Below are 12,148 nucleotides of genomic sequence, written 5' to 3' on the forward strand. Positions count from 1 at the left end.
TATCAATAGGAGACATAAGGGTTTGAGATATGGACACTGCTTGGTAGCTGCCTTTTAATATCATAACTAAAAAGCTAGTCTACAAATAATGCTACAGAAAAGGTGAATGAGGAGAGCTCCAGTTAATTCACTCTTGAGCAGGATGCAGAGGGCCTCACTGAACTTAGAGTGAGACATCTGAAGCTCTGCTCCATAGGGAGGGATCTAGCACACACAGATGGCCCAACAGAGCACAATTTTCACATTGCAGCAAGAGGTGGCAAGAAGAGAAGAGCCAAGAAAAGCTGTGGAGACAACAGTTCCTGCTCATGACATGGCAGCAGCAGAGAGCTGGTGCTGCTCATCAGCAGGGTGAGAGCAGGCAAGTAGTAAGGTGTAATCATTCATTCACAGTAAACTGATCTTTGGTCTCCTGCTTCTTTTCTCTTTCTAATCCTGGTCCTGATCCCCCATGATTATTCAGATATCAAACTCCTCTTTAGCTGCCATGATGTGCACTAGAAACCCAGCCATGGGCCAACAGTCTGAGGTTAGGAACAGATCAGTGGGTGCTATGGCATCATTTGTTGAGCTCTCAGACAATTAAAGGACAGTTTTTTTCCAAACCTTCTTACTGACTGCCAGATTTAATGAAGATACATATTGGGACAGTCAGCACTTTAGGTGGTGAGACCATCAGTTGTCTTCTGCAATGAAAAGGGCATTTTTTTCACCTCTCTAGTTACTGAAGCTTATTGAGAGAGACTGGAGAAGATTAATTACCCCAGCTAAAAAGTCTGGGCCTGCTAAATCTCGTAGGGTGGCTAGCTGGGCAGCACTATTGCAACACAGAGATGACTCAGCCACATAGCATCTTTGTTGGCATCCCATTAACTGCTGTGGACATGAATATTTCTTTATTGCTAAACCAAGTCTGTCAGTGGCTTGGGGCATTTCTATGAAAAATGTAACAGAGGAATAATAATTCAAAACATGTCAGACCAGAAAGCCATGGCTCATCGTGTCAGACTCCTTCTGCCTGAAAATCAGCCAGTTCAGATTGCTCAGAGTGGGCAAACAAGTGCTACAGATGCTCATGACTTCACCAAAGGCAGCACATCCTTCCAGGAAAGCAGGATCCTCTTCTCATACAAGTGCCCTTACAAATATAGAAACAGAGAAGAGCAGAGTAATTCTCAGAGTAGAAGCTACTCAGCAGAACTGACTCAGAAGAGAAATTTGCTTTTCAAAGTTTTCCAAGAGGCGTCAGCTGCTCCTGGGTGAAGTGATGCTAGCAGGCAGCGTCCAAGTTACTTTCCCACTGTGGGAACCAAACACTTTTAAAACTGTTTTGACTGTAACCAAGGAATTAGAGAGATGGATGAAGCCAGCCGAAAGTGTGACAATCTCCTGAAGGCACACAGATGGTGAGCAGACACTGCAAACTGATTCACTTTGAGTGATCACTTTCCTGAAGCACACTTTGGACAGTTTTCAACCTCTCTGAGGACCTGAGCAAGCCCCTAATTTCTCCAAGGCAAAATGAGGGGCAGGAAGGGAGAAGGAATAAAAGCAAGATTTTTCCTTGAAATGCACATTCACACACAGTTAGTTATTTATTTGCCCTCTGACATTGAGAGAAGCTCATCTCCAAGAATGATCACCCGTGGCTCAGCCCAGATGGAGGTGGGCTACAAATTTCATTGCTAGTGCTAACCATGAAAAGATTTCCCCGTTTTACTAGAAACCACAATCTCCCATCGTTCCCATACTGTACAAGTGATGTATAGCTTGGTAATTGTCCTGAAAGATAAGGGAAAGCCTCCTCTGTGGTTGCATTTGATATTGGCCTGATGTATGGGATTGCTTAGTGGAGGGTGTCTAGAGGCAGTGTGGAATATGCTTCTCTGCCTCTCCTCGCTGGGGAAACTCTGCTGGTGGCAAGCAGGATCCTGGGGTTGAAAATTGCTTTCCCACATCTAACATCCCTTTCATAGCAGCCTTAGCCAGTTTTTGGCATGAGGACTAGAATTAAAGAGTTGTTTATAGCTGCTCCAGCGCCTCCTCCACAGTGCTACCACCCCTGTGCCAGGGACTAAGCGGAGCTGCTGAGACAGCTCAGGAGGGTAGGGGTGAAATGGGGCATGCCAGGGAAAATCCTGCAAGTGGAAGAGGGCAAAATCTTCTGGAGAGAGAGACCTCTAGCACAGCAAGTGACAGAAGCTCCTTTTCTTGTGTCAGAGGAAGGGACAGTGACAAACCCCTGCTGACCAGTAGAAGCAGTGGGTGTTGAAAATCCAGCCAACCAGCTGAAGCCTGATCCAGAAATCTTCCAGCTTGGTGCTAGAGGGAAGAGATGGAGCAGTTAAAATTTTCAGCTAAAACTCTGTGATGTCTGTCTTTTCTCTTTCCAGAGACAAACGGGGGGCCCTGCTCACGATTGGTGATAAGATTGTCCGAGCAGCCACTAGATGGCACGTCCATCCCCACCCAAACTCGGTGTCTCTCAGCCGGGAGAGTCCAGGATGCCCCGCTCATCCCACGCAGGCACCGCAGAAGCACGATCTGCTACCTCAGATCTGCTCCAAGAAAACGCTGGCACTATTTGCACTTATTTTGCACGGGGGATCTGCAATCTGATGAACATTCCTCTGTGATTTTAAAAGGATTTTAAAATAAGCTGCACACAGATTTCGCCAGCTTGCTCTTGCTGGTTTCAGTGAAGATGTACTAGGCCTGTAAAGAGCATTTATGTGCAAAACAGCTCGTAAAAAGAAATATACAGTGCTTTGTTCTCCCACAGGAGGGCTAGTGAATTATTTGGATAGAACCCACATGAAGTAAGACGTTATTGGTAGATACTATTTTCCAGATCCTCAGCTGCTGTTATGTGGTATACTTCCCTCATTTATACTAGCTGAGAGTCTAGTCTCTAGGTCTCCAGATCAGAATTAAGCAAGACACCAAGCAGTCTTTGCAGAAAGGAGCTTTTATTTGAGGGGACTGCCAAACACATTAGATTTGGACAACTTTCTCTCAGAGATTTAATCTCAGAGGAACTGGCAGAACAGAAAAGGCCCAGAAGCAGGAGGGAATCAAGCACATTAGCACATATATGCTGTGAGCCACAGTGTTTTCCATGTAGCTGCAAATAGCTGAAGTCTTTAATGCAGAAACTTCCAGTGCAGCTTTAGTCACTGAAAAGCTGGATTGCACTATGCATAAATTGAAAAGGAATCCAAACTTGCAGATTTCCCTACCAAGTAATTCTTATATACCGTACAAAAAAGGCTAAATCACCTCCACCCTCCCTGAATTTTTTCCACTACAATACGAAGAAACTTTAGAAGTAGCCCTTGCCTTTTCTGTTTTTTTACAAGGGCAAAGAGCGTGCTCTTATTCAGTGTTATTTTGAAATAATCATTTTAAAAATACTCTTTTATTAATTGAGTGAAGTAACACTTTAAGTTTCTCCTGTATGCCTGCGAACTTCTCTAACACTTATTATAGGGTGAGTCAAACCAGACCTAGCTCTCTGTAACAAAAATTAGATCAAAATAGACAATGAATATATTTCTTTTTCAAAGACAAACAGTAACCAAAAATAAATATTTGAATTTCCTAAACACATTTAAAACTGATGGGAAGCAAAGCTATACAGCTGGGAGGGGAGTCTCACATTTTGTGAGTTCTCTGTGCTGCTAATCACAGGGGAGTCGTGGTGCACCACTGAAACTCTGGGGTGCAGTTATTGTACAAATAACAAATATTCGTCCTCAGGAGAGCCCTACTGGAGATCCAGCCCCAGATTTGAGACTAAAGGGAGACACCAAGTGGAAGAAAGACTCATGAGTAATTGCAAGTTGCCAGCTGCCCCTAAGGGTTTAACTACTCTGTGTGGTTTGCTGCAGCTTTATGTGCCCAAGGAGGAGCTGCAGGGGTGCAGCTGGGCACTTCACTGCCCAGGTGGTCATTGAAACGTGCATCTGTTTGAGAGGAGAGAGAGGCAAAGGCAGAAGAGAGGTTCTTTCCAATGCATGATTTAAAATGGCTTAGCATAGCAAGGAGGAACTTGAATCAATGAAATCGAAGGGAATTAAGTCTCTAAATACTTTTGTGGATCTGAGCTTATGTAAGAGGTATTAGTGTCAGAGGATTGTTTGTTCCACTCGCCTTGCTCCTTCAGGTAAAGGGTGCCAGTGTTGCACACAATTCCCTGGGAAAGTACCCAGCCTGCCACTACCAGCTCCCAAGTGCTCTCATTTGCTTTGGCAGACCTTGAAATGGGTTCTCCTTCCTCGGGTTTTCTGAGGTGTTCATGTTAATTGGGCTCAAAAGGATGACTTCTCAGTCTCTGGAGCTGTGGGGTGTGGAAATAATACTGCCTAGGCAAGAGCATCTCTCCTGGTGCACAACCCTCTCAGATCAATGGGGGTCAGCAATGTTCATTCCTCTCAATCCAATGTAAAAGAAAGTTAAAAGAAATTTCAAGCTATAGATGGGTGATTAAAAACATTTATTCAGTCTTCTATCAGATGAAGCTGGTCCAGGTCAACAGGGGTGCCAGAAATGAATCATGTATGAGATCTGCCCATGTGCCCATGTTTTTCCAGTGCCAATTCTCTTCTTCATATTTTGAAAGACAAGGGCAGATGCATTCAACTCTGTACTCAAACAATGAACTTGGAAGGAAAGCAAACTTATCAGCACCCTGGCTCCTTCTTCCTACCATGCAGAAAAATGCACTTGGCCAGGCAGTCCAGCCTCAGAAATACTGTTATGGAAACATATTGTGCAAAACAGCTCAAATCTTGTGGGAGGGTACTAAACTCATAGTGCTTTGGCATTTTGTAACCTCCCAGTGCAAACCTGCACATAAAATCCAGAATATAATTTCAGTCTGTAAATATTAGATCAAAATAAGTTCATAGGTGAAACTTATTGTGCTCCAGCAATCAGCCTTTAGAAACAAGATTGTACTTGGTTCCTGGAAAAACAGTGGACATTCTTGTAGCTCTCTGCACAGGAGGTTGGGATTCAAAGTACCCCTAGTGAGCAATGAAGTCCTGTGCAGTGCTTGCTCACTCCCCACCAACAGGATCAGGGGAAGAATTGGAAAGGTGAAAGCTGGAAAACTCAGGGGTTTAGATAAAGACAGTTTAATTTTTAAAAAGGAAACAAAGCCAGGCACACAAACAAATCAAAACAAGGGATTAATTCAGTTCTTCCCATGGACAGGCAGGTATTCAGCCACCTCCAGGAGAGCAGGACCTTGTCAAATGAAATGAAAGATCCACCTAGTTTCCCAAAGCCCCACTTTGTCGATGTTGTTAGCCCAGGTATGATCATGAGCTCAGCAAAACTAGCAAAAGCTCCTTAGTGAGTGGGATGCGTTTCTGAAACCCTTCTAGTATTTTTCTGTCTTATCTGCCTCAAATGAACAAGCCTGTGGCAACAGTCATGGACTCTCCTCAAACCAGAGACATCTGTGATCTGCTCACAGACCTTTTGAGATTTGTTTCTATGAGGATTTTTTTTTTCAAAGGGAAAAATTATGGAAAGTACAGGATGGTAAATCTTGATGATTTGTTCCAGCAAATTTCCCATCTCAAGGGTCACATAGATATCCAACATGTATGGAGGCACATACTCACTACAGCTTAACAGATCACAAAAATGTAGGGTTCAATAGCCCCAAATCTAGTGTCTAGGAAGACACATCCCTGTGTGCTAGATTTTCCAGCATTCATAGAGGGGGATCAATATTTTCTCACAAAATACCAAGTTTGGGAGTGCACTCACCTCTGTAATAGTAAGCTGTAGGGACCCACACCATGATCCAAAATAACCCAACTACAGACAAATCTGCTTCCCAGTTATATGGTGCCTCTGGCAGAACAGTTTACTTTTAGCTCATCCAAGTCCAGCTTCTGGAAAACTTCACTTGCCTGCATTTCTCATTTCAGCCAGGGGAGGGCAACTGGTCATCAGGAAAATAAGATCAGTTTACTAAGGCTGCTTCAAAGTCCTTCAAAGTCCTAAACCACAGAATATTAAAAATATTTTAGTCCTGAAAACACACCTTTCAATAAACATGCCTTCCTCTAGTAGAAGTTAAAATTGTCCCCTCTTGCCCCACAAACTTCAGCAACCACTGCACTTTTATTGCTGTTCACTCTAACCATTATTATTTATATGTTATTAATCTGATAGTAAATCACAGTTTGGAGCAAATAAAAGAGGATTTCAACTACAGTGCCATGAGCACACTTCAAATGAGACTTGAAAAAATATGTAATTTTAAATGTGTTTTGCATTCTTTCTATATTATACTGTGCTATCAAACAGACACTAACCATGAACTCTATGTTGTTTGGTCATTTTGTTTTTAACTTAGAGTTTAAACAGAAACACACCCTCCACAGCAATTCTTTGCTCTATTTTTGAAGTCTCTTCTCCTTGTAAAAGCAACTTTGATTTTTTTTTTTTTTTAAAAGTTAGGCAGTTTGTACTGATAATTACAGTCCTCATCACTACAACACCTGGACCACTCAATGTTTTGGCCCTATCAGGAAAGAAATCCTTCCTCTCCTAGAGTCACAGTAGTGTGAGGCCAATTCAAAGACTTTTCAAGGGAAATAGATATGCAAACATTAGAAATCCACGTGTCTTCCTGTTTCTCTGTTCTCGCTAATGCCAAAGACTAATTTCCTCCTTCTGGTGCATACAACACAGGGCAGCAATCTGTGCCAGCTGCAACTCAAACCCTTTATTCTCAGAGATCCTCTGAGACTAAAGAAAAGAAGTTTGGTCCCTTCCACTCTGCAGCCTGCAGCCAAACAACTCTGAGACCTTTCATCCCAGCTTCAGAGAGACACGAAGAGCTGCCTGTACATAAAATGGTGGGAAGTTTCTTGCTTGCATCCAGCTAATCCAGGCATGGGTTTACCAACAGAGAATGAGGGGGCCCTAGCTCCTCCCTCCATCATTAGCAGCCACCCACAATTAGCAGCTACCCCTGCCATATTCGTGTTTTTCATTGCAGAGCAGTGGGGAGTGAGCAGCTTCTCACAACCCTGGGCAAGGCTGCAAGCAGCCATAAAAGCACAGCCAGCCAGCTCTGTGCAGGGCATTAGTATTCCCCTGTGCCCGAGGAAACAGACCTTGTGTACAAATGAATCAGAACCTGTATGAAACTGCATCACAGGGACTTGGAGTCCTGTGCAGACTTCCCTTGTTTACCCACAGAATAGGCCATGACTTGATTTGGTACAGAGATTAATTCCTCCTAAAAAGAAAGTATTCATTTGACAGGGAACGGTTGTTGTGTTTGAAACGAAGATGGCCCAAGGCAAAACCAGATTTCTTGGCTCAATGACCCATTGGCTGGTCCCTGGCTGCCTTTGAAATGGTATTCAGTTTTCGGCCTTACATGCCACATAATGGTGGGTTTCTCCAGCCTGGGTGTTTTCTTACAAGCACTTTTGTCTAATCACTAGCTGAGAATCCAGCCTGATGTGTACATTGTAAAAGATGCTGTTTATACTTGGGCTTTTAGTCTGCCATCTGTGTGCAGCTTAGCTGCAACATCTCAGTAGATCTGTTTCTCCTCTGCTGCCAAGTCCCTGTTGCAAGCCTTCTGAAGAGCATGATTCACGTCAGACTTTCTAATAAAATTCAGGCACTTTGGAAGCTCTCTTTCCAACCTATTTTTTAAAACCTATTCCCTTCTCTCAGCAAATGCAGTGGTATAGACTTAGTGCTTTTTCTAGACTCACTGGTTCATATCCGAGTGGCACTCGAGCACAACCAGTTATGCATGCAATCACTGATGCATGTATATTCCCACACTGCCCTTGCTAACATGTATCCCACTCTCGAAGCCTCTGACACAAATGAATTCAGGCTGGTGAACCAGAGCTGCTGGCACAATCCATTTGCACTGCACCTTGTAATCACTTTTTATTTAAAATCCATTTTTCTTTAAGAAACAGCCTTTGCACTAATCCTCAGGGGAAATATTTTGAGCCCAGGCTTCCTTCCTCAAAGTAGGGCAATTTTTGTAAGAATCAGAAACAAGCTACATATTCAGTACCCGTAGGCTTGGATAATCTGTCAGCACAGAGATGAGGATGACTAAATATAAGAACAGGCAGATGCTATTTCACCTGCCCCACCAACCCTTGTGTCTTTACAGGTAAACATTCTGGCAGACAGACTACAGGCATAAGCCTGAGCAGGTGTTTGAGCTAAAGACAAAGACTATTACAGAGAGAGAAGAGGTAAAGAAGCAGTACTCCAAATATTTTGTTTGAGAATAGAAGTATTTTTAATGAAGGTTAATTCTGCTTGAAAAGAGATGCTGGAGTGCTTCTGATTTCCAGAAAGACACAGTCCCCAAGACTGGTTGTAAGGAGATTGCCCCAAATAATTCTCATGCATAATTTATCCTTGTCTTAGACACTAACAACTGGCCTAATTTTTTTTTTTTTTTTTTTTTTTTTTTTTTTTTTTTTTTTTTTTTTATGAGAAAGGAGTCTGAGCAAAATTAGACAGTTTGCAGGCCTGGCATCCTGTGAGCAGCTGCAGAAATAGGAGTAGTGAGACCACACCCAGAAAAACCCCTTTGCAGAACGAGCCATTTCACTTCCACCTTAGGGTCCCTCTTCTGCCTGAGCACCTGCACTTCCACCCCCGTCCCCAGCGAGCCCTCATGCCCGCTGATGAGCCTGCAGCTACCTGCTGCTGGCAGGAGGGGGGTGTGGAGCCCAGGGTGTGGCACACAATGGGTGTGGCACTCAGCAAGTGACACCTGCGCTCCAGGGGCTCCTCCTCCCTTGGCCCCTCCTGCCTCACCCTATCCATGAATGAAGGAGGACTTGTTAGGTGACCTGGCTTTGCCCATTACATGCTTATCATGACAAAAAATATGTCTGCAGGATAAAATACAGGCCAGTGGGAAGGCTGCAGAGTGCCACTGCTGAAAAAAGAAAGGAGGATGTGTTTAATCCTGGTACGAGAGGAAATGGTTGGGAGCTGCAGGGAAAGGTTTGGACTAAATACCAGAATGCAATGAATAAAGGACAGCCCAGACAAGGACATTTTTAAAAATTTATTTATTTATTTATTTATTTATTTATTTAATTAATTAATTTTAAGCCTGGTAGCATAATGAAGAATCAGCCTTCAGACACAAAAACATGACCAAGAGGCACTTTGTTAAGTAAGGTGGCCATTGCACACCTGTCTCAGTACAAAAGCCAAACTATTTTTTGTTGCCCCCAGGAATGAGGACTGGGACCTTGAGCTGCATGACTTGGCCAGTCCTCCTCCTGCCAGGACAGCAGAATACATGAAAGTGACAAATGTTGCTCCTCAGAAGGATGAGGGATCTTGATCTTCCTTGATTTTAGGATTGGCTTGGTGGGTTTGGTATCAGTATCTCAAACGACGATTTACAGAGGATCGCATTGTTGTTGTTGCTGTTAGACTGCCTTATCACTTTTATTTTTATTTGTGTTCTGCAGTGAAGGGGCAGGATCCCATTGGGCTAATTACGCCACGTGCCAAGAACAAAGAGCTGCTGGTTCGAGCTCGCTGCCTGCTGCGCAGAGCGGATACACGACACAAAACACAGAAGGCCGTGGAAACAATGCAGTGGCACTGGTCAGCAGAGCAAACAGCAGCCACAGCATGCGAGCACCTCACCATCTTCACTGTGCTGGGGGCACTGGGGCAAACAAGAGCTTAACGGGGTTTGGAGGGGGAACAATGTGCAGCCCGGGTGATGTTTACAGGATTCACTGGGGCCCACTGGAAAAATCTTTCTGTGGGTCATCAGGCTCGCTTTCACTGGGCAGGGAGCCACAGCGTGCGTCTCGCAGCAGCAGACAAGCCGAGGTTCAGGGGTGTTTGTGTGCGGGCGCTTGTTGCACCTACTAGACGGGCCAGGCAGGGGGCTCGCGGGAGGAGACGGGCTCACGGCAGCGCAGCGAGCGGGCAAAGGGCCCCAGCGCACTGCTGGCCACCTGCCCGGGCTGCTCTGGGCCCGGGGGAGAGCAGGAGCCTCACAGGTGGGCACTGTAAACCGTGCGGCTCGGTGTGAGGAGCGAGCAGCGCGGGGCAGAAGCGCACGGAGCAGGCACGGCGGGGCCCGGGCCAGGCTCCGGCTGTGCGGGGGCCGGGCAGGGCCGGGGGCAGCGGCCCGCCCCGGGGCCGGCTAGCGCAGCCGCCGGCTCCGCCCCGGGCCACATCGGCGAGGGGAGCGCTCCGCCAGCCCAGCCGTGCTCTCCCCAGCCCCAGCCGTGCCGTGCTCTCGCCAGCCGTGCCCTGCGCTCCCCAGCCGTGCCGTGCTCTCCCCAGCCCAGCCGTGCTCTCCCCAGCCCAGCCGAGCGCAGCCCGGAGCGGAGCAGGTAGGCGCGCCCGGAGCGCCGGGAGCGGGGCGGCCCGGGGGGAGCGCGGCCGGGGCTCCATCCACCGCACCGACACCCCGCTGCCCTCGGGACGGGGCCGTGCCCGCGGGGACTGCCCGGGGCATTTCTGCGGGGCTTTCTGGTGGCCGGCAGCCCCGAGCAGCCCCGCGCCCCTGCGGGGTGCTGGCGGAGCCTCTCGGGGCGCCGGTCCCGCTGCTGGCCGCTCTCAGTGTGCCCTCCGCGCTGGAGTCGGGCTGAGCCGTGACCCCTGGCCGGGGCCGGACACCGTGGCCAGGTGCGGCGGGCGCGGTGCCCGCAGAGCGGGTCCTGCTGTGCGGGGACATCGGTGCCTCTGCTGATGAGACTGGGCACACAGCTGGCTTCAGCCCGCGCCGTCCTGATTGATTCCCAGGATGTGGATTACATGCTTCTCTAGAGATCTTACCCTATTACGACTACAGAAATCTGGTGCTGGCCAGCCTGCTGTGTCCCTTTCCCCCCCTTCATGTTAGGAGTAGTGCTTGCAGTTCAGCAGCAGAGTAGATGTTGCAAATGCGAATTACATTTGCAATGTGACCGGTAACAAATCTGTTTATAAGAGGGATAAGGGGATAGCAGCTTGTTGCACTCCAGGCATGCTGATTCTGCCCCAGAGAATTAAAGCTCTGCTGTGTGTGCTTTCATGTAAAATGGGGTGATGGGATGTTTGGCACAAAAAAACAGAAAAAAAAAAAAAAGAAACCAAAATCCCAAACCCAACCATCCCAAAGTCTAAATAATGGCTACAGTAAACTGTAAAGCTAGTTTAGGGTAAAGTGTTCCTATGTCTTGGACAAACTGTAGCATATTGTGTATAAGATGAGCGCTTGAAACTTACTAGCTGTGCAAGGGAGGGACAGCGTCCTATTGCAGTGCTCTCAGGGTAATGGCTGGGGAGAAGAGCTGCTCCTGGAGGTGTTAGAGCTGCTGCTGAGGCTAGAGGTTTACAGGGATGTAACACAGCCTACCACTTGTGAGGCCTCTGGGTTGTTAGCTTCTGACAACACCCATGTGCTCCTGTGCAAGCGAGGGTGAACAGCTGGACAGTGCTGTCTTGAAATCTGACATCAGTGATACTTCCTCTCCATGGGTTTTTTTGTTGATTTTTTTTTTCCTTTCCCAGACATCTTGGGCTTAAGAAAAATCCCCTGCAAAGCCTGAGATGTGAACCTGCTGCTGTAAAGCTTGTTCACCGCATAAGAACAGTCAGCAGAAGCCTGTGGCTAGGGTAATTTGGATGGACCACAAGGGCAAAGTGTAGAAACACTGATCTGAAAATCTAGATGGAGGTGTCTAGTGAGTTAGAAGAGCAGTCTCAGAAGTGTGCTGCTGTATGCTGATGTTCAAGCATATGACAAACTGTAAAAATGATATATTACTCAGCTCTTACTAAATACTTCATGAGCACTAAGTGGGAAGAAAGTGTTAATGAGGCAGAAGGGCACTGGGTGGTACAGTCAGTGACCTGTTCTGCAGTGTCACTGCACAGGCATTGGAAGACCTGTCAGCATTACATAGCAGAACCTCTTGCAACAGTGAGGTGGTTTTTTAACATTTACATTTGGTTTTGGTCCTTTGGCTGGAGCAGGAACTCCTAGAGCTGCAGCTGTGCTTCTTTACAAAAGAAACAGCAAAAAAAAAAACAACCAAGAGAACAAAACTCCAGAAAGCAAATCCATGGGTGCTTGCTCATGCTGGGCACTTTGCAACTGGTCTGC

The 12,148-nt window shown here is 46.5% G+C and overlaps 1 protein-coding gene across 3 annotated transcripts in view; it reads left to right on the forward strand.

The window, feature by feature from the left end:
- Positions 1–9,590: 9,590 nt before the first annotated feature.
- Positions 9,591–12,148, forward strand: part of CD82 (CD82 molecule) — a 38,824-nt gene continuing 36,266 nt past the window's right edge. Inside the window, exon 1 of one of the 3 annotated variants that reach the window (XM_056492475.1) lies at positions 9,591–9,645. The gene's annotated coding sequence lies outside the window, so the exon portion shown is untranslated. Of the gene's footprint in view, positions 9,646–9,958; positions 10,053–10,190; positions 10,392–12,148 lie in introns of those variants that run through there. The other 2 variants (XM_056492473.1, XM_056492471.1) reach the window with 2 other exon arrangements.

Source organism: Oenanthe melanoleuca, chromosome 5 (genome assembly GCF_029582105.1).
Source record: "Oenanthe melanoleuca isolate GR-GAL-2019-014 chromosome 5, OMel1.0, whole genome shotgun sequence".
NCBI classification, from domain to species: Eukaryota; Metazoa; Chordata; class Aves; order Passeriformes; family Muscicapidae; genus Oenanthe; species Oenanthe melanoleuca.